The following is a 19228-nucleotide window of genomic DNA, read 5'->3' on the forward strand; positions in this document are numbered from 1 at the left end:
GCTCCCACACTGGGGGCATAGATATTTAAAACTGTTAGATCTTCTTGTTGGATAGACCCTTTGAGTATGATATAGTGTCCTTCCTCATCTCTTATTATAGTCTTTGGCTTAAAATCTAATTGATCTGATATAAGGATGGCCACTCCTACTTTCTTCTGATGTCCATTAGCATGGTAAATTCTTTTCCACCCCCTCACTTTAAATCTGGAGGTGTCTTTGGGCTTAAAATGAGTTTCTTGTAGGCAACATATAGATGGGTTTTATTTTTTTATCCATTCTGATACCCTGTGTCTTTTGATTGGGGCATTTAGCCCATTAACATTCAGGGTAACTATTGAGAGATATGATTTTAGTGCCATTGTATTGCCTGTAGGGTGACTGTTACTGTGTATTGTCTCTGTTCCTTTCTGATCTACCACTTGTAGGCTCTCTCTTTGCTTAGAGGACCCCTTTCAGTATTTCCTGTAGAGCTGGTTTGGTGTTTGCAAATTCTTTCAGTTTTTGTTTGTCCTGGAAGCTTTTAATCTCTCCTTCTATTTTCAATGATAGCCTAGCTGGATATAGTATTCTTGGCTGCATGTTTTTCTCGTTTAGTGCTCTGAAAATATCATGCCAGCTCTTTCTGGCCTGCCAGGTCTCTGTGGATAAGTCTGCTGCCAATCTCATATTTTTACCATTGTATGTTACAGACTTCTTTTCCCGGGCTGCTTTTAGGATTTTCTCTTTGTCACTAAGACTTGTAAATTTTACTATTAGGTGATGGGGTGTGGGCCTATTCTTATTGATTTTGAGGGGCGTTCTCTGCACCTCCTGAATTTTGATGCTTTTTCCCTTTGCCCTATTGGGGAAATTCTCCCCAATAATTCTCTCCAGTATACCTTCTGCTCCCCTCTCTCTTTCTTCTTCTTCTGGAATCCCAATTATTCTAATATTGTTTCATCTTATGGTGTCACTTATCTCTCGAATTCTCCCCTCGTGGCCCAGTAGCTGTTTGTCCCTGTTTTGCTCAGCTTCTTTATTCTCTGTCATTTGGTATTCTATATCGCTAATTCTTTCTTCTGCCTCATTTATCCTAGCAGTGAGAGCCTCCATTTTTTATTGCATCTCATTAATAGCTTTTTTAATTTCAACTTGGTTATACTTTAGTTCTTTTATTTCTCCAGAAAGGGCTTTTATATCTCCTGAGAGGGTTTCTCTGATATCTTCCATGCCTTTTTCGAGCCCGGCTAGAAACTTGAGAATTGTCATTCTGAACTCTAGATCTGACATATTACCAATGTCTGTTGATTAGGTCCCTAGCCTTCGGTACTGCCTCTTGTTCTTTTTTTGTGGTGAATTTTTCCGCCTTGTCATTTTGTTCAGGTAAGAGTATATGAAGGAGCAAGTAAAATACTAAAAGGGTGGCAACAACCCCAGGAAAATATGCTTTAACCAAATCAGAAGAGATACGAAATAGTGAGGGGGGAGAAAGGTGATAAAAAGAGGTTCAGAAAGAAAGAAAGAAAAAGCAAAAGAAAACAAATAAAGAAAAGTATAAAAAAGAAATATATATATATATATATTAGATAAACTAGTTAAACAACGTTAAAAAAGAAAAGGCTAAAAGTTAAAATTTTTAGAAGAAGAAGAGAAAAAAAATTAAGAAAAAAAATGAAAAAGACAAAAATTAAATTAACTGCAAGACTAAAGAATCATAGGGAGAAAGCCATGAGTTCTGTGCTTTGCTTTCTCCTCCTCTGGAATTCTGCTGCTCTCCTTGGTATTGAAACTGCACTCCTTGGTAGGTGAACTTGGTCTTGGCTGGATTTCTTGTTGATCTTCTGGGGGAGGTGCCTGGTGTAGTGATTCTCAAGTGTCTTTGCCCCAGGCGGAATGGCACCGCCCTTACCAGGGGCCCAGCTGAGTAACCCGCTCGGGTTTGCTTTCAGGAGCTTTTGTTCCCTGAGCGCTTTCCGTAGACTTCCGGAGGACGGGAATACAAATGGCGGCCTCCTGGTCTCCGGCCCGGAGGAGCTGAGAGCCCAGGGCCCCGCTCCCCAGTGGGCCCTCAGAGAACAGCGCCCAGTAACTCCCGTCTGCCTAACCTCCGGCCGCGCTCTGAGCTCACCGAGCCTGCGGCCGGTTCAAGGTAACCCCGAACTGCGAGCTCACTGTCGGCTCTGTCTCTGTAGCTGGCTTCCCCATTCTAATACCCGCAAGCTCTGCAACACTCAGACACCCCGATCCTTCTGTGACCCTGCGGGACCTGAGGCCACGCTGACCCTGCGTGGTCTTCACCCCGGTTTAGCCTCTGGAGCGATGTCCCTCAGCGGAACAGACTTTTCAAAGTCCTGATTTTGTGCTCCGTTGCTCCACCGCTTGGCGGGAGCCGGTCCCTCCCCCCCGGGGTCTATCTTCCCGTCGCTTTGGATTCACTTCTCCGCCAGTCCTACCCTTCAGAGAGTGGTTGTTTTTCTCTTTATAGAATTGCTGTTCTTCTTCTCTTTGATCTGCAAATGGATTTGTAGGTATTTGCAATCTTTAGATAAGCTCTCTAGCTGGTTTCCTGCTAGCTAAAGTAGTCTCAGCCTGCTACTTCTCCGCCATCTTGACTCCTCCCCCCTAAAATAGATATTTTTAAAAAAAGAATTGATAAGTTGGTTGAAAAAAAAGAAGAAAAAAAGAGAATGTGATCAGGCTGAAGACTAGAACAAAGCCATATGCTAGATTTAGAATATACTTTGATCTGTTAAAAGAAACTGTATTCCAAAATTTTAAAGAGAAATTTACATGTATACAAAAAATAAAGTTCAATACAATGATGGGATAGAAAATGACTATAACAATGGAAACTTAAAAAGATTTTTTTAAAGGTATTGGTAAGATAAAATAGTTTAAAAGATTAAAATAGGAAAGGTGAAAATTAAAAAAAAATTTTAAAAATTTAACTTTCAAAGACTAAAGAATCATGGTGTGTGGGGGGGAGGCCATTAATTTTATGTGCTGTATTCCCCTAGGTCTGTGGTTTTGCAGTTCTCATTGATCTATTAAACTTGGTTTTGGCTTGATGTTCTTACTGATTTTCTGGGGGAGGGCCCTCTTGCAGTGATTCTCAAATGTCTTTGCCTGAGATAGAATTGCACCACCCTTGCCAGGGGCCAGGCTAAGTAATTGGCTCGGGTTCGCTCTTCGGAGCTTTTGTTCCCTGGACATTTTCTGTACAGCTTTGGAGGATGGGAATGAAGATGGTGGCCTCCCAATCTCCAACCCGGAGGGTGCTCAGGCCCCCTTTTCAGGGAGCCCTCAGAGAAACGTGCCAATCACGCCTGTCTCCCCGGTCTCCAGATGCACTCTGAGCTCACCCAGCCTATGACTGAGTGTTTCTATCTCCGGCACACAGCCCCATTTTGGATTCTCCAAACCCGGCAGATTCCTGCAGCATGATCCCGTGCTGCTCCTTCTGGTGGAGGAAGGGGAGGGGGGGTCTCCTCTGATCTGCCACTTGCGGGGTCCCTGCTTAAAGAGTAGTGGCCCAGCTGTGCCGGAGACCATGGTTTATGGCAACCTCGAGCTGAAAGCTCCCTCCTCGGCTCTGTCTCTGCAGCCAGCTTCCCTGCTCCAATACTTAGGAGCTCTGCCACACTCCAACACCCCCAGTCTTTCTGTGACCCCAAGGATCCCGAGACCATACTCTCCAGCAAGGCTCCATCCCCATTTAGTGTCTGGAGTGATGTCCCTCAGTGGAGCAGCCTTCTAAAAGTTCTGATTTTGTGTTCTGCTCTACTGCTCCAGGAGCTGGCCCTCCCCCCATGGTCTATTTTTCCGTATATCACCTTGGATTCACTTCTCTGCACATCCTACCTTCCGGAAAGTTGTTGCTTTTCTGTTCCTAGACTTGCTGCTATTCCTTTCTTTGATCTCCTGTTGAATTTGTAGGTGTTCAGAATGGTTTGATAACTATCTAGCTGAATTCCTGGGACCTGATGAAACAAGTCTTCTTCTCCTCTGCCACCTTGTTCCTCCGCAGACCTCCATTCTTTACCTTGGCCAATAAGGCCATGTGAGGTCTGGCCCCACCTCCTCTTTGTGCTCATCTGTTTCTAATTCTTCACTTCAAGGCTGGCTTCCTTGTTTTTTTCCTTGAATTTGCCAGGTCCTTTGCCTAACCCTGGCTCCCCTCTGGGTGTTTCTGCTGTCCAGGATGCCATTTCTCCATGGTCACATGATGTAGAAGCCACGGCGTTTCACTCAAAGTCTTCTTCCTCAGAGGTGATTGGAGGCAGCTCTTTGGCTCCTACCAGTCTCCTCACTCTTGCCAGCAAGGGTCACCATTGGCTGTGCCGTTATCTATCAACAGTTTGCCTGTCTGTTTCCTTATCATGTGCCACTGCCATGGGGTCCATGCGCGCGCACCTCACCTGGGCTCTCTGCACAGGGTGTGGCACAAAGTAGGAGCTCAGGGCATCCACCCTGGACCTAAGAATCCATGACAACCTGGTCTTGCTGCATCCCAGCTGTGCACCTCTGGAAACTGAACTCTTGAGCACAGTTCCAAATCTGAAAAGATGATCATACCATGGGGGTATTGGGAGGGGGGGGAGAAGAAGAAGAAAGAAAGTAGGTAAAGCCCTTAGCTCTCTATGGGGTACACAGAGAGCTCTCAAGAAGCACAAATCATCATCTCATCATCACCACCATCATCATCTTCATCCCAATTATGTAAATTTAAAAGTGCTGTCAGAGAAGCAGGTGGAGGGTTGCCTAGACAAGATTTTGAAGGATTGGAATCTATTCAGTTTGGAGTCCAGTAGTACAAGTCAGACAGCTCGTTTTGGTTTGATTTTATTTTTTGTCAGGATCCAAAGATTGAGCACTTTTTAAAAAGATTTATTTATTTATTTACTTACTTACTTACTTATTTAAGAAAGTGAGAGAACGCACGAGACGGTAGAAGGTCAGAGGGAGAAGCAGACTCCCTGTGGAGCTGGGAGCCCAATGCGGGACTTGATCCCGGAACTCCAGGATCATGACCTATGCCAAAGGCAGTTGCTTAACCAGTTGAGCCACCCAGGCGCCCAAGATCAATCATTTTTTACAGGAGCTAATCTGCACTAACTGTTCCTAGCATCAGTCATTTATTATTCTCTCTCATGGTTCTGGGAACAGACCTGGGACCTGCCGTGTAGTGTCTGTTCAAAGTCCCTCCCTGGTAAGTTGGCGGCTGGGGCTCCTCACATCCCAGAGGCTTCCCCGTCATCCCATAGGATGATGGCTGTGGGTTGGGACCTCAGCAGGAGCTCTCAGTGGGAACACCAGTGTGTGGCCTTGGCATAGCCTGGGCATCCTCACAGCATGGCAGCTGGTCCCAAGAGTGGCACATCCCAGGACATGCAAGCAGGGGGAAGCTTGGTAGCTTTTTCTCACCTAGACTTGGGGATCACAAGGCATTACTTCCATCGCATTCCAATTGTTAGAAACAGCCCATATTCAAAGGGAGGGGGAATCTGTCTCTACCTTTTGGTGGATGACGTTACAAAGAATTTGTGGACGTGTTTAAGACTAGCAGACCAGTCATCATGAGAGGAACCTGATGTACGGGTCAGGTGATTCTTTAATAATTTGCAGAAATAAAAACAGTGCTCAAGTGGCTCCAGATGTTTGCACCTGCTCTCTCTCCTGGTAGGCATTATGGTTATCACGTTGGAGGGCTAGATGTATACCCACCAAGGTTCAAATTCTGGCTCAGCCACGGTTAGCCTCGAGACTCTAGGCAAGTTTGTTAGCCTCTCTGAAAAGCAGAGAGACACATAGGAGGTTCGCTCTCTTTACTGTCACAGATGCTCCAACCAGGCAGAGGCCCACTCCTTCCAAAAGAGGGGGCGAGTGTGAGGGTCACCTTGCCCTCAGCCAGGTCCCTTGGGGACTTGAGTTCCTCACCATTCATGTGGCTCTCAAGTGAGCCCCTCTAAAGGCTGAGTTCCAGGTGCTGGGGTGGGTGGGCATGGCAACAGCCCCGTCGCAGCCGGCGCGTGGCCAGGCACTCAGATTTGCCAGTGTGGGCGCAAACACTCTCTCCCCAGAAAAGCTGCTTGAAGGCATAGACTAGGGGAAGGGAAGGTTAAAAATAAAGAGTGGCCATGTTCGGTTTTGAAATTAAGGAAAGCCTGGACTCAAAGGCCCCTTGATTCCCTTGCTTTGGGAAGGCAGGCTGTGAGGTGGAGGCACTGTGGACCTTCCTTTCCCTAGAGCCGTAATTCATGGAAACATCTAGAACCAGACAACCACACCTCCTAGCTCACAGTTGTGGTCTCCTCAGAAGCATTCATGTGTCGGTTGCTCTGCAAGGTTTGGGAACTAGCAGCTCTCATCCTCATTTTGTTTGTACCCCAGAGAGATTTTAGATGTTCAAGTCTGAATGTTTTTGAATTGGGAACTTGCTCTCCATTTATCCTCTACCCTCGCTGTTATCTCTGTCCAGCAAGCCTGTTTACATCAAATACTTTCTTGGCTCTGATCATCATCCAAGTATGGTTTTTGCCCTGCTTCCTTTGGCTTTTCCTTTTCTTGCTCTCCCAACGCCAATAAAACATACATGTATGCTGCCCACGTGGCATTCCCGGAACTGTGCTCAGTACTCATCGGCTATAACCTCAGTTACCATCCTGGAAACCCTGCAAGGGGGATTATCTCCCCTTCACAGAGAAAGCAGCCAAGTATCAGAGGGGTTAACCAATTTACCCAAGATAACATGGTTTGTGAAAGGGGCAAAACTGGTATTTGAACCTAGAGAGCAGCAGTTAGGCATTAATTTGTAGCTGTAAGTGACAAGGAAATCCCCTTAAGATTGGCTTAATTTAAGGGGAAAAAATGATGTGATTGATTAGCTAAAATAGGATATGTCTGAATCTGGGGGCTCAAACTCCCATCTCTCAGTTCTGGTTTCCTCTGTTTGGCATCATTTTCAGACCAGCCCTATCCTTGCAGTGGTGAGACAGCTTCTAGCATCTCCTAGCCAACAGCCCTCTCACCAACCCTAGTCAAAGAAGAGCTTTTTTCCCTCTCTGATAGGCTTTTTTTTTTAAAGTGCCCAGGACATAGCTCATGTAAGAATCAAATCCCATAAGCATGTCAGAACCAATCATGAGGCCAGACAGAGAGCTACAATGGGTATTGGTCACAGCTTCATGCTTGAAGCCTTGGGTGGATTGGCATCTCCTGAACTGTAGTGACTGAGAATGAGGGGTGCAGTGTATCACAAGGAGTATTGGTGTGCTCTTTCCAGAAGTGAAAAATATCCAATACTTATGCTAGCAAAGACGTTTGTTGTCTTTCTCATAGGCTTCCGAGGTATTGAGAATCTTCCATTAAGAGTAAATACATAGGGGCACCTGGGTGGCTTAATAGGTTGGGTGTCCAACTCTTGATTTCGGCTCAGGTCATGATCTCATGGCTGTGGGACTGAGCCTCACATTGAGGAGTCTGCTTGAGGATTCTCTCTCCTTGTGCCCCAACTCTGCACTCTGTCTCTCTCTCTCTCTCTGTCTCTAAAATAAATAACCAAAACAAAACAAAAAATGAACACCTAAACAGTAAAGGTTAGATGGGTCTGTGCCTATAATCTTAGCACCTAGCAGTGACTCCACAAATATGAGCTTTTAGAGGACACCACCTATGTCCTCCAAGGGGACTGTCTCTTATCTCCTTACTATTCTAAGGGTAAGCATGTGACCTAGGCTTGAGAAACCTGATGTTTATCTTCCTGGTGATGATAATTAAATTAGAGATGGATACTCAAGGCTAGGCAGTAAAACTCCTAAAACTTTCCTGGGGATTATTGGAAAAAAATAAATTCTAGAGGTGCCTGGGGCTCAGTCTATTAAGTGTCTGACTCTTGATTTCAGCTCAGGTCATGATCTCAGGGTCATGAGATCAAGTCCTGGGTTGGGCTCCATGCTGGGCTTGGAGACTGCTTAAGATTTTCTGTCTCCCTCTCCCTTAGTCTGTCTCCTCTCTCCCTCTTTAAAAAAAAAAAAGGAAAATATGGGGGCACCTGGGTGGCTCATTGGGTTAAAGCCTCTACCTTCGGCTCAGGTCATGATCTCAGGGTCCTGGGATCGAGCCCCAAGTCAGGCTCTCTGCTCAGCAGGGAGCCTGCTTCCTTCTCTCTCTCTCTGCCTACTGTGATCTCTATCTGTCAAATAAATAAAATCTTTAAAAAAAAGGAAAATATAAATTCTCCTTTCACTCATATTTCATATTGCAAGCAGCTCTGGGGATATTGACTGGAGGTTCTAGGGCCACCCAAGGAAATGAAGCTACAATTAGGTGAAGGTAGAGAGGGACAGCTTTCTGATACTGTATGAGTCCCTGGATTCATTTGTACCTGAAGCCAGACAAATCAAGGCTTTAATTACCTAAACAAACAGTTAAAAGTTAACTAAAAAAGTTACCTTTGTAACAAAGGTAACACTAGTTACCTAAACAAAAAAGTTGCACTTTTTTTTTTTTCTTTCAATTACTCCAGTCTTAGGTGGGTTTTGCCACTTGTAACCCTAAGGGCATCCAACTTACAAGTGCAGTATCCCTCCAGGAGGGAACAAGGCAGATGGACGCTCTTCACATTTGGTCAGAGGGAAAGGGAGGACATGAGGTCCCCTTGTTTTAGGGCATGGGGTGTCTGAGAGCTAGGCCTCTTGGGGGTCAGAGAGACACCCCCAGTGAAGCTTTAACCCCTCCGACACTTCCTGGTCATGGAGACTTCTCTTTGGGAATTCCCTGGAAGTTACTGCATGGCTGATTAGAAATACCTACAGTAAAACTGTTTCTATTTATCCCACCTCTCTTAGCAGAAGCTCTTCTGGAACCAAGAGGCTCCTGAACATTTTCATGAGGGGTTTAAATACGTAGGTTGTAGGGGCTGATAGACCTGAATTCAAGCCCTCACTTAATCTCTTATCAGTTGTGTGACTTTACTCAAATTACTCAGCACCTCTGTGACCCAGCTTTCTCACCCATAATATGGGTTTAATAATAATCCAGGGGCACCTGGCTAGCTCATTCAGCTAAGTGTCTCCCTTCGGCTCAGGTCATGATCCCAGGCTCCTGGGATTGAGCTCCCCATTGGGCTCCCTGCTCAGCGGGGAGCCTGCTTCTCTTTCTCCCTCTGCCTCTCCCCTCTGCTCATGTTCTCTCTCAAATAAATAAATGAAATCTTAAAAAAATACGTAATAACATCCAGCTCCTGCCTTTTATATGGGGCTTACATGGGCTTAATCCTGGTGAGAACCTAGTAATAACTCAATAAAAGCAAACTGTTGTCATCATTATAAAGCAAACTGCATCCCCCCCTCGCCGAGATGTTCAGTTTTGTGTGCAGTGTAATTAGAAATCTCTCCCTTGCTGTCTTTTTTTTTTTTTCCTTGCTTGTGGGCATTTTGGTGGTGGAGGTAGCCACAGGTAATGGACAATATTGAAGATTTATGAAGAGAGAATGCAATTAAGAGCGTAGTCTTGGGAACCAGACCACCAGGATTCAAACCCTGTCCTCACTCTTGGCTGTGTGAACTTGGACAAAAGGCCCCATCTTTTTGTGACTCAGTTTCCCCATAAAAATGGTAGAAATAGGATCTGTCTCATTAGGATTAAGTAAATGAATATTTGTAGAGTGTTCAGGAGAGTTACTGGAACATGCTTCATGCCCTGTAAGGGCTGGTCATCCTCTCTGGATTTAAAGTAGTATGGCACCTACCACAAACAGCTCAGTGGCCAAGCCCTGACTTGTGCCGGACACAAGCAACTCTGTGTGCACGCTAAAGATTTTGCTGAGTTCTGACAGCCTGGGTTATCCCGTGGTCCCTCTAAACCTCAGCATCACTCAGCAATGCACATATTGGTGACAGCTCTGGCCATGCCAGCACTGTGTGTGTGGGCTTTCACAAAATTTTGTGTGATTCATCACAAATTTTTTAAAGGCAGCCTGCATTCAAAATCTGCCTCTTCCACCTGCTGTTCTGCCTCGGGCCAGTTCCTTAACCTCCGAGCCTTGGCCTCCTCCACTGTAAAATGGCAAAACTAATAGTCTCTACTTTATAGGGCTGTTGTGAGGAATACGGGAGTTATTACGGTAAAGTCCTAGGATAGGGCTTGACACATTGTAAATGTTACATGACTGTATTGTGAATAAGAATATCCAGTTAATAGACTCTGCAAATAGAGGGCCCCTCAGATACCCTTAGAATTCTCCTAAAAGGGCTGACAAAGTTGATCTTGTACCTTAGAGGTTTCAAGCTTGTCAGCCTGCTTGAAAAACATTTCAAATGGACATATTTTATTTGCATAGCATAGAGTTTCAAAAAATTAGAATTAGTGGCCCATATTTTAAAATCAGGATGTTTTATGTAAAAATACAGACTTCTAGCTTTTCTTGAGGAATGGGAAAATATGGCTCTGTTGGACTGCCTTCTTGCAGGTTGTCTCTGGGAGAGGACGCCACAGGGGCTGCTCATGTTAGATGGGACGAGAATTCTTGGCTCACAGCATTCAGGTTTTTCAACTCCTGTAATGTTTCAGGCACTAGCCTGGCTCCTGTAACAATGCAAATAATAGCTAACACATACACAAAACATACCATATTCCAGACCCTGTCTCATTCAATCTCCATAACAATACTAAGGGAGAAGTATTAGTATTGTCCCTCTCATCTTTTTTTTTTAATTTTAAGATTTTATTTATTTGACAGAGATTACAAGTAGGCAGAGAGGCAGGCAGAGAGAGAAAGAGAGAGGAGGAAGCAGGCTCCCTGCTGAGCAGAGAGCCTGGTGCAGGACTCGATCCCCGGACCCTGAGATCTTGACCTGAGCCAAAGGCAGAGGCTTAACCCACTGAGCCACCCAGGCGCCCCTGTCCCTCTCATCTTAAGGGTGGGAGGGCATGGCTAAGTAATTTCCCAAGGTTATAAGCTGGTTAGTAGCAGACCTGGGAGTTGAACACTCTAGCTTCAGAGTCTGGGTTCTCACCAGCTGCGCCATTCTCTAGAGTAGCCCCTTCCTTCTAACCAAGATGAAGTTTCCTGCAGTTGTATCAATGAGATGGGAACATGATCCAGAGGGTTGATATTCAGCTTTCATGGTCACGTTGGCCAAGAGGACATAGTTGTGGATGTCTAGGGTCATAATGTAGGGAATTAACTGCCTTATTTCCCCATTGTCCTCAGTGTCTCCAGACTCATCTCTGATACCCAAGGACAGTCCTGCTCAGAATAGAAGCTCCCACCAGAAGCAGTTGTACTTGGAAGTGAGAGTGACCTCCCACCCTAGCGCCCCCCAGCTCAGCCCTGAGCTGCAGGGCACAGAGGACCAAGGCCATCTTCAGGAGCTGGTCCATTCTGCTCATTCTTGACAGCCATAGACACACCCCTTCCTAGATGGCTGTACTCCCTTTCCAAATGGACTGAGGGTCACAGGTGTCACCCACCTTTTTTTTTTTTTTAACCTGTGTTCCTTTTGGATGAACATAAAAACCCCATCATGGCCAGGAAATATCCATAAGCTCCCATCCCAGAGCCTATGATTCTTGATTGAGAAATTCCCGTTTTCTACAGTCTTTTCAGCAAGATTTGGTCAAGCTTTTCTTCCTGAAATCTGTATTATAGAAACAAGACATCTTATTTCCCCTTTTTGGTTATAACATTATGTAATAATATTTGAAGATGTTTTTTTCAAAATACGACTCCACCTTCCTTCCAAACCCTGGAGAATCACTGATCTCTGAGTGATTCTCATGGATTTTTAAGAGGATGTCTTTACCCAAATGGTAGCTTTTGAGATAATGCCTGACAACTGCTATCAGATGCTTAACATTTGAAAATAAATTCACAAAACACAGAAGATGAACAGATGGTCTGTGAGTTTTGTCCATTCTCTGTAGCTTTCCACCACTCTCTGCTGCATCAGACATAAAGGAGTTGGAGCCAGCCCCAGGTGGGTGTATCGCGAGGGGGAGGTGAGCTGCTGTCCCCGGTCCTGAACCATACACAGCAACAGCTGTCTTCAGGGGCCCTGCAGGAGGGCTGCACCCACAGATGGGGTCCTTGCTCCTGGTTCCTGCTGGTGAGGACAGTGCTAGTGGGACAGGGCACTGAAGTCACCTGGGTCCTCTGGCTGGTAGAGCAGCCTTCTTACTAGCTTCCCATCTTGCTCCCTGGAACAATTAGGAGTGAGATTTCTTCCCTGCCTGGGCTTGCCTGGTAACACCCCACATCAGAAGGTGTGGTTCCAGAATTCAGCTTGGCCAATTTACCAGCACTTGAGTCAGACCGTAGGCTATGATCTTGTACATACCTGGTGTAGCAAATGACCACAAACTGGATGGCTTAGGACAATAGACATTTATCCTAATAGAGTCATCCTCTTAAAATTATAGAAACAGACAGTTCTGGAGGTCAGAAGTCTAAAATCAAGGTGTGGGCGGGGCTGCACTCTCTCTGGAAGTCCAAGGGGGAGAATCTGCTTCTTATTTCTTCCAGCTGCTGGCCCCGTCTTCACCCCAACTTCCTCTGTGCGTGTCTTTGTGGTCTGCCTTTGCTTAAAGATACCGGTGACAGCATTATGGCCCACCTTGGTAATATGGGGTTATCTCTTCCTCTCGAGATCCTCAGTGCCCTTACCTCTCCAAAGACCCTTTTCCCAAAGAGTAAAATGTTTAAAAAGTGACTCTTGAAATCAGGTAACGTGATGCCGCCAGCTTTATTTTTGTTTTTCAACATTTCCTTAGCGATTCGGGGTCTCTTCTGATTCCATACAAATTTTAGGATTATTTGCTCCAGCTCTTTGAAGAATGCCGGTGGAATTTTGATCGGAATGGCATTAAAAGTATAGATTGCTCTAGGCAGTATAGACATTTTAACAATGTTTATTCTTCCGATCCAAGAGCATGGAATGGTCTTCCATCTATTTGTGTCTTCTTCAATTTCTTTCATGAGTGTTCTGTAGTTCCTCGAGTACAGATCCTTTACCTCTTTGGTTAGGTTTATTCCCAGGTATCTTATGGTTCTTGGTGCTGTAGTAAATGGAATCGATTCTCTAATTTCCCTTTCTGTATTTTCATTGTTAGTGTATAAGAAAGCCACTGATTTCTGCACATTGACTTTGTATCCTGCCACGTTGCTGAATTGCTGTATGAGTTCTAGTAGTTTGGGGATGGAGTCTTTTGGGTTTTCCATATAAAGAATCATGTCATCTGCGAAGAGAGAGAGTTTGACTTCTTCATTACCAATTTGGATACCTTTTATTTCTCTCTGTTGTCTGATTGCTGTTGCTAGGACTTCTAATACTATGTTGAACAAGAGTGGTGAAAGTGGGCATCCTTGTCTTGTTCTTGATCTCAATGGGAAGGCTGCAAGCTTTTTCCCATTGAGGATGATATTTGCTGTGGGTCTTTCATAGATAGATTTGATGAGGTTCAGGAATGTTCCCTCTATCCCTATACTTTGAAGCGTTTTAATCAGGAACGGGTGCTGGATTTTGTCAAATGCTTTTTCTGCATCAATTGAGAGGACCATGTGGTTCTTCTCTCTTCTCATATTAATTTGTTGTATCACATTGATTGATTTGCGAATGTTGAACCATCCTTGTAGCCCAGGGATGAAAAAAAAAAAAAAGTGACTCTTACAAATTCCAGGATTAGGACTCGAAATCTCAGGTTTAATTCATCAAGCCAAAGTCCTGGCATTTCTGCCACTCCTCCCTTCCAGTCTTGGCCTCTTCCCTTCAGAAAAGTCACACAGCCCATGCAGGTTCCTAAAGAGACTGATCCTGGGATGGCTGGACGAGCACGCTGCTGGGAATCCGTAGAACCACTTGGGCTGGGCAGTCCCCATCAGTCACCTTTCCTCTCTCTGTTCTTCCTCTCTTCAGTGATGGTGGTCAAGGCAGACAAGCACACTTCTGCTTTCTCGCTGCCCTATTGCAATGGTCTCTATTGGTCTTCCTGTTCTTCCTCCTCCCCCTGCACACGTGTTCTCTAAGGTAGCTCAGATGTCAACCCTTTTGTGGATGGTCTCTGTGCAGAGACAGAGGAAAGGCCCTCCAGAGATGTCCCTGTTCTAATCCCTGAGACCTGCGAATATGTTCCCTCATGTGGCTAAAGGGATGCTGTGGATGTATCAGGGATTGTGGGCTAAGATGATTATCCTGGGTTATCTGTCTAGGTGGGCCCAATGGAGTCACACTGGGGACAGTCAGACAGAAAAGGAGACTGTGGCAAGGCACACAGAGATGAAAGTGATGTGCTTTGAAGGTGACAAGCCAAGGCCAGATGTAGGTGGCCTCTAGAAGGTGAAGAAGACAAGGAAATAGACTCTCCCCCTCATAGCCTCCAGAAGGAACCTTCTCTGCAGGCACCTTGATTTTAGTCCAGTAAGACTGGTTTTTGGACTTCAGGTCTCCACAACTGTAGGACAACAAATTGGTGTTGTGTTAAGCCACACAGTTTGTGATCATTTGTTATAGCTGCAGCAGGAAATAAATACAGTATCCAGGGTTTCTCACTGGACTTAGAACGAAGTCAGGCTTCTCACCAAGGTCTAGAAATGCCTACTGGATCTGGCTCCTGCCTTCCTCCCCGGCCTCATCTCCACCACCTCGCCTGGTGCTTAGTGTTCTTCGGCAGCACTGGCTCCTTGCTGGTCTTGGGTGGGCCAGGCCTTACGCTCTGGCCTTTGCTGTCCCCTCTGCCTGCAGTGCTTTGCTCTGGCTCATTGTTCCTTAGCTCAAACTACAGCCTTCTCAAGGAGGCCTTCCCTGAGCATCTGGGCTAAACGCAGTCCAACCACCCCACCCCTTCCAGTCTTTCTTGTTTTCCATAGTAGATGCTGCCATCTGCGATTGTGTTCCTCACTATTTAACATGAATCCTTCCTAGAGCTGCCATGTTTTGTTCCCTGCCTGGATCAGTCATTGGCCCTAAAGAGAGGTTTAGTGAATGGATGATGGAAGACTGTCATTCATGTTCAGCTCTAATAATTTCTCCCTGCAGTCATGGACTGACAGAGTTTCAATCTTTGTAGCAGAAGAGAAAATCACCCTCAAGCCAGGGTTTGAGTCTGGTGATGACAGAGGGTGGGATCTGGAGGCATTTTCTGCTTGCTCCTCTTCTTCAGTCAGAATTTCCTCTCCTTAAAATAATTTTTAAGTATTTCCCCTTTCTCACCATCTTCTCCTATGAGGTGTCCTCTGGGTTCTGTCCGCTTACACCCAGTGGAACTTCCTGAGGGCAGTCTTGGGGTCAGCTACCTTCAGGGACTCCTCAACTCAAGTTCCCATGGTTGCTCTTGGCTTTCTCCTACTTAATGAGGGCAATGATGTGAATCTGGTCCTGCCTATGTGTTGGGGTTCAAGGACATGCCTCTAGTTTGAGACTAAGGGCTTTTAAATCTTGGGGGATTACATAAATGATGATTTCTGCTCTGTGTGGGGCTCGAGTCTTTTGATCCAAGGAGAAGGTCATTTCCATTTGGATAAATGGTGTTGGTCTGATGGTCCACACCAGCTCAGAAGCTCTCAGTCAGGGAAAGGATGACTGTAGTGCCCAAGGGGGGATGACTGTAGTGCCCTCTACTTCCCCTCAAGGGGGGAGGGCTGATCTGGTTGATCAAGGTTGTGCACATTCGGGGTGCCCTGAGTGCCTCAGTCAGTTAAGCATCTGCTTTCGGGTCAGGTCATGATCCTGGGGTCCTGGGATCGAGCTCCACATTGGGTTCCCTGCTGAGTGGAATCTCTGCTTCTCCTTCTGTCTCTCCCCTTGCTTGTGTTCTCTCTCTCTCTCTCAAATAAATAAATAAATAAATAAGATCTTAAAAGAAGGTTGTGCACACTCATTAGACACAGCCCAAGACCCCTCTTCTCTCCCATACTCCACCTTGTGTTATGTCTCTTGGAGGAAGCCCTTTCCCTCCATGTGGTAGGCAGCTTCTCATAGGGCTCTCAGTAAGGTCTGCATCTCCTGTTTACACTGCTGTGTAATCCCTCCTCAAGTGCAGGCTGGACCTAGTGGCTTGAATGCAACTTCCATCTCACTGGTGTTCTCGCTCAGCTGCCCTCTTAGCTTGTACGCTTCGATAAAGCATGCTGCCGTTTAGGAATGGTGCACATGGCAGGGAACTGGGGCCAGCCTCCAGCCAAGAGCCACCAAGGAATTGAAGCTTTCAATAGCTCCCAGGAAACTGAAAACTCCCAACAACCATGCGAGAGAGCTTAGAAGTGGATTCTTCCCCAGTTGAACCATTGGATGAGACCACAGCAAGTGACAGCTCCAGCCAGCATCTTGACTGTAGTTTATGAGGACTCTGAAACAGAGGACCCAGCTAGACTGTGCTTGGATTCCCAATGCATGGAAACTGTGAGCCAAGAAATGTGTGTTGTTTTAAGCTGCTAAGTTTTGGGGTTATCTGTTAATAATGATAGATGAGTAATACTGCCTACCTGATCTGGATGAATTCTTCCCACAATCCAGCTCACCTTAGCGTTAGGATCCCACGTTGGGATATGCAGTTCAGTCTTGAAATAGTAATCAACGCTTTCTTTGCTAGGCATCGCCCTTTTTGTATTTATTTCCCTCTTGGACCTTGTGGGGGAGAGTGACTGGTTGAAAACAGAATTGAATGTTCTTGTGTCTCTTGTCCAAACACCATTATAATCTTACCCTGATATCCGGCTTAATTTGGGGAGGTTCTCTGCTAGGGAGACTTGCATTTATGGGACAAAATCCATAGTGGAGAGAGTGTGGTTCAATCCTCTAGCAAGGCCTCTAGAATTCAAACTTAGATTGCTTTGGGAAGTTAGGATTCACTTTGGGAGTTAGCGTTGCATGTCTAGGAAGTGATGAACAGCAGAATTCCACGTGGGTCAAAGCAATTTCAGATCAAAACCAGCAAAGATATGGGACCTGTGCTATTTGGTTTGAGGGCTTGTAGAGCCAGATGTGGATTGATTGTGCTGGATTGAGTGTCCCAGATTTAGTGCCCACTTATCTTGCTTTGCATTCCTCTGTGATTTCTCTTGCATCTCAGCTCATGTATGAGGTTAGAAAAAGAACCATGGCAGAAGTAACATCTAAGGATTTCAGAACTTTGTCCTCATTCACTTAAAAAGCATTTACCACCAGCTCTCAAGTTGGCCCTGGTTATTCAGTGGGCAAGCCCGAGCTCTGCCCCCAGGTCTTTGTTGAGATTGAAGAGGCAGGTAAGACTGACTTCTGCCAGGCTATGTGGCCTGAGCATGGGAAAGCCCAGGTAGTTTCCTGGCAATTTCTTTCCCATCTACCTTACTTTTCTGATGCTCCCTAAGTTCATGAATGGGTCCATTAATGGACTGGGTAATAGACACAAAATTGGTTATGGATTATTCTATCCCTATGTCCATTCACCTTTGTCATGTGTTTTTATAGTGCCTCCCATCCCAAAGTGGAAGCTCTTTCTCCACCCCTTGACCTTGGCTTATGGGAAAACAGTGAACCAGACATAAACAGAGGCTTGAAAAGTGTTTGTCGCTGTAGTTTCTTCCCATTACTGTTCTTTGGAGTCCTCAAAACTACTAGACGAAGAAGCCTATGTTCTAGCTGGGACATATGAGAATATGCAGAGCAAAAACAAGCAGACACAACCAGTTTCCTCAAGAGCAGTGATGCTGTCAGACATTACACAGGTGAACGAGACCATCCTCGGCCATCTGACCATCACCAGTTGGCCCTTCAGCTGACTGAAGGTATACAAGCAAGACCATCAGAGAGACACTGGGATGGTCAGACCAGAGAAACCACCACTGGGAACTGAATACATGGATTTTTTTTAAAAAAATTATTTATTTACTTGAGACAGCAAGTAAAAGAGAGCATGATGGGGAGAAGGTCAGAGGGAGAAGCAGACTCCTCGCAGAGCTGGGAGCCCGATGAGGGACTTGATCCTGGGACTCCGGGATCATAACTTGAGCTGAAGGCAGTCGCTTAACCAACTGAGCCACCCAGGCACCCCTAAGTGGCTATTTTTAAGTGATACTGAGTTTTGAGGTGGTTTGCTGCTCAATATTAGTAATTGGTACAGACTTGTATCATGTGTATGTTCCCACCAACTCTTCTTCTTGGTGAATTTTGAGTCCCTGAAGGCAAAGGACCACAGCTCATCAGAAGGTCAAATTCAGGTCCTTGCCTTTGGTACCGAGGCTGGCAGTGACACAAGGGGACCTCTGTGAACCAAGTGCAATGCCAGCTGACTCCCTGAAGTACATCTCACTTGCAGCTCATCTCTCATACATTATTAAACTTGAGGGATCTTTGAGGTAGACCAAAATTCCCATCTGCAGAGAATCCACCATTATGGTTTGCTTCCTGAGCATATACCCGCCTTGTTCCAAGAACAGCTTCCAATTTTTATTCAGAGCAATCCCTTGCTCATTCTCAGTTCATGTGGTTTGGGTGGCAGTCTACCAATGGGTCCAGAAGTTCAGCTCATGATACATGTGGTTGGTAGTCTCTTAGAGGACGCCCAGGGGCCCCCAGCTCTGGGGGTGCCCACCTTGGGTAAGACCTTCCCCTTGAGTGTGGGCTGCATTTATTGACTTGCCTTTTTTTTTAAAGATTATATTTATTTATTTGTCAAAGAGAGAGAGAAAGTATGGGCAGGGAGAGGGGCAGAGGGAGAGGGAAAAAGAGACCCCTGGCCGAGCAGGGAGCTTGATGCAAGACAAGATCCCAGGACCCTGGGATCATGACCTGAGCTGAAGGCAGACACTTAACTGACCAAGCCACCCGATGTTCCTATTGACTTGCTTCTAGAGAACAGAAAACAGAAATGTGACGGCATGTTGCCTCTGAGATTAACGGCTTCCAAACTGGACATCTGAATCATTAGCCGCAGGGGAAGCCAGCTGCCATGTCCAGACAGTCTTCTGGAGAAGCCTATCCGGTGAGGAACTGGAGCGGCCAACGACCATGTGAGTAAGCCTGGAGGCGAGTCCTCTCTCCTCCCAGGTGAACCTTCATGTTGCCGCAGCCCTGGCCGATAGCTTGAGAGCAACCTCGTGAGCGCAGGTACACCAGCTGCGCCGCGCCTAGCTTTCCTGCCTGCAGACACTGAGAGCGAGTGCATGCTGGTCCCTTCAGAGTTGGGGGGGAACTTGTTATACAGAAATGGGTAGCTAATACAACCTAGATCTGGCCGATCACAGTACCTCCCCCAGCTCCCTGCTCCACTCCAGCCA

The 19228-nt window shown here is 45.9% G+C and overlaps 1 long non-coding RNA gene across 3 annotated transcripts in view; it reads left to right on the forward strand.

The window, feature by feature from the left end:
• Positions 1-2097: 2097 nt before the first annotated feature.
• Positions 2098-19228, forward strand: part of LOC122895628 — a 37072-nt gene continuing 19941 nt past the window's right edge. For all 3 annotated transcript variants that reach the window (XR_006382241.1, XR_006382242.1, XR_006382243.1), the window contains exons 1-2: positions 2098-2128; positions 18804-18961. This is a non-coding gene — a long non-coding RNA (uncharacterized LOC122895628). The remainder of the gene's footprint in view (positions 2129-18803; positions 18962-19228) is intronic.

This window comes from Neovison vison, chromosome 14, assembly GCF_020171115.1.
Source record: "Neovison vison isolate M4711 chromosome 14, ASM_NN_V1, whole genome shotgun sequence".
Classification (NCBI taxonomy): Eukaryota; Metazoa; Chordata; class Mammalia; order Carnivora; family Mustelidae; genus Neogale; species Neogale vison.